Raw genomic sequence first — 3,735 nt, forward strand, 5'->3', positions numbered from 1 at the left:
TCAGCGGTAAAGAATCCACTTGCCAATGCAGGAGACACAGAAGATGCAGGTTCGATCCCTGGGAGAAGGAAATGGCAGCCCACTCCAGTATTCTTGCCTAGGAAATCTCATGGACAGAGGAGCCTGGTGGGCTAAAGTCCCTTGGATCACAGAGTCGGACATGATTGAGCAACTGAGCATGCACCTACACAACACTGGGGATAATCCCTTTTAAAATCTCCATTTTACAGATGAGGAAATGGAGGTATGGAGAAGCAAAGCTGGGAAATGACAGAGCATGGATTAGAACTGAAAACAGGCTGATTCCAAATCCCTCTACAGAAAGCCTCTGGCAAGGCCAGTTTCTGTGAAGGGTAGATGTTTAGAACAGTGCCAGGCACGTGAAGTCACTGTTGATATAGTAATAATTATTGTTGCCATTGGAGAAATTTGCCATAGGCAATGCTGTCTTCTCAAAAGTCAGAAGAATGAGTTTCCTGACATGTTTTTTGAAATTTTATCATTTCTTCTCTTCAGAAGTAAGGGAGAAGTTAGCAAGTACTCAAGATAAATGTTTCTTGAACCGAAACATTTTATAGTCTTTTTGGAAAACACAAAAAAGAAGGTGGAGAAACACCCGTAGTTCCACCATCCTTCTTTCACTTTTCTGCGCACGCTTATCTTTATTTTGACCCATAGTTGCAAATGTGCTGTAAGGGATTTCAAGACTTTGCATCTTTCATTGAAAGACAAGGTCTTCCTCCATATGATAATTTTTAATGGCTGCAGAATATTCCATCAAGGGAATGTTTTCTTCACAGCTCTCCCCCATTTTCTCCAACTTGAGGGTTTTATTCCGGTCTCTGATGCTGTAGCAAGCATGCCTGGGATTAAAATTCTTTCCTTATTTGATATGACTTGGAGAAATGAATTCCTAAACATGGCTTTTCTGAAACCAGTGAGCCAGTATTGGGGGAAAGTTTGGGAGACAGAAGGCCCTCCATGATGTCCTAGTGCTGAAACCATGCCAGAGGTTGTGTATTTCATCCTTGCTCAAGGACACGCAACCCCGTGGGTATTTTTGAACTTCAACTTCTAGGCTGAGGGTTTCTTCCATCTGCTAAAGGTGCCTGCCCGCCCACACCACCTACTAGCCAGAGGTCAGAGACTTGGAATCTGATCTTCAACCCAACAACGGTGAACTATGGACCTTGGATACATCACTCTGTGGGCCTCTCTCTGTCAGTTCAAGGGGGGATTACCTCTCCGCCCTGCCCCCTGAGAAGATCTGATGAGGGAGAGTCCAGTCTCAGTCCAGTTCTATGCCTAATTCACTGTTAGACCCTCACTGTCCTGGGAAGCTCTCTGAGCTCAGTTTTACCATCTCTTATGTAAAAGGTTGGAATGGTAGGATTGTTAGGCAGGTAGAAGTGAACTCAAGGGTGCCCATGTGCATTATTTACTCCGTTGTATTAAGCACCACTAAGGACGTGAATCTGAGTGAACTCCAGGAGTTGGTGATGGACAGGGAGGCCTGGCATGCTGCGATTCACGGGGTCGCAAAGAGTTGGACACGACTGAGCAACTGAACTGAACTGAACTGAACTGAAGGGACAGAGATCCCAGTACCTAATACAAACTCAAGAAAATATGGCTACCCCACCAATAACTATTAACAGCTTCTATGCGAGCAGTGAAACATTGTTCTCCAATTTTAAAGATCTACCTTTGAATAGATCCACCTTTTAAGGCTGAATCTGACCCAAGAACCAGAAATCAAATTGCCAGCAATTTTTGGATCATAGAGAAAGCAAGGGAATTTTAGAAAAACATCTACTTCTGCTTCATTGACTATGCTAAAGCCTTCCACTGTGTGGATCACAATAAATTGTAGAAAATTTTTAGAGATGGGAATACCAGACAACCTAAGCTGCCTCCTGAGAAACCTGTATGCAGGTCAAGAAGCAACAGTTGGAGTCAGACATGGAACAATGAAAAATTGAGAAAAGAGTTTCTCAAGGCTGTATATTGTCACCCTGCTTATTTAATTTATATGCAGAGCACACCACGTGAAATGCCAGGCTGGACGAATCACAAGCTGGAATCAAGATTGCCAGGAGAAATATCAAAAACCTTAGATATGCAAATGATACCACTCTTAATGACAGAGAGTGAAGAGGAACTAAAGAGCCTCTTGATGAGGGTAAAAGAGAGTGAAAAAACTGGCTTAAAACTCAACGTTCAAAAAAACTAAGATCATGGCATCTGGTCCCATCACTTCATGACAAATAGAAGGGGAAAAAGTAGAAACAGTGACCGTCTTTATTTTCTTGGGTTCCAAAATCACTGCTGATGGTGACTGTAGCCATGAAATTAAAGACACTTGCTCCTTGGAAGGGAAACTATGACAAAACTAAACAGCATATTAAAAAGCAGAGACATCACTTTGCCAACAAAGGTCCGTATAGTCAGTGTTATGGTTTTTTCCAGGAGTCATGTATGGATGTGAGAGTTGGATCATAAAGAAGGCTGAGTGCCAAAGAATTGCTGTTTTTGAATCATGGTGCTGGAGAAGACTCTTGAAAGTCCCTTGGATTCCAAAGAGATCAAACCAGTCAATCCTAAAGGAAATCAACCCTGAATATTCATTGGAAGGACTGATGCTAAACTAAAGCTGAAGCTCCAATGTTCTGGCCATTTGATGCAAAAAGCAGACTCATTGGAAAAGACTCTGATGCTGGGAAAGATTGAGGGCAAAAGGATAGGGGGGTGACAGAGGATGAGATGCTTGCATAGCATAATCAACCAATGGACATGACTTTGAGCAAACTCTGGGAGATAGTGAAGGACAGGGGAGCCTAGCATGCTGCAATCCATGGGGTCAAAAAGAGTCAGACATGACTTAGCAACTGAACAACAACAACCTACCCCATAGTCATTCACTCATGATTTATTGAACACCTTCTGGGTTCTGGCCCTGCCAACTTTCTGACCTCATATCCTCCCACTCCTTACTGTTCCTGAACTGGCCCAAGCTCATTTTTGTCTCAGAGTCTTTGAACTTGTGAAGTCTCCGCCTGGAGCTCTCTTTCTCTGGCTCCTTCCATGGCTGGCTCCATCTCATCACTCAAGTCTCTTCTTAGCTGTTCCCTCTTCCAGGAGACCCTTGCTGGCCACCCTGTCTAGGAACCAGCACCCTCCATTGCTCACCCAATTTTATGTCCCTTGAATGTCACCTCCAAGGAGACCAGGGACTAGGACTGTTGAGGTTACCACCTATTATGTAGAACCCCACAAACGTGTTAGATGAAGCCTGGGTTCTCCCAGTGCAACTGTACTTACAGAACACACACAGGATACGCACCTACTATAGGTAAGTGCTCATCAGCAGGTTTACATACCTCTGGTGACTCAGAAGTTAAAGCATCTGCCTCCAATGCGGGAGACCCGAGTTCGATCCCTGGGTCGGGAAGATCCCTTGGAGAAGGAAATGGCAATTCCTTCTTGGCAATTCTTGCCTGGACGGAGAAACCTAGTAGGTTACAGTCCATGGGGTCACAAAGAGTTGGACACGACTGAGCGACTTCACCTTCACCTTCTATGTGCAAGCCCATTTTATAAGATGGGAAACTGCGGCACAGAGAAGTTGAATAACTTGCTTAAGATCTCATGGCTAGTAAGTAGAGGACCTGGGATATCCTACTGCACGTTGCAAGAGTATGCTGAGCCAAACACAGGACAGAGTCACACAGCTCA

The sequence above is a fragment of the Capricornis sumatraensis genome, chromosome 15, assembly GCF_032405125.1.
Source record: "Capricornis sumatraensis isolate serow.1 chromosome 15, serow.2, whole genome shotgun sequence".
Lineage (NCBI taxonomy): Eukaryota > Metazoa > Chordata > Mammalia > Artiodactyla > Bovidae > Capricornis > Capricornis sumatraensis.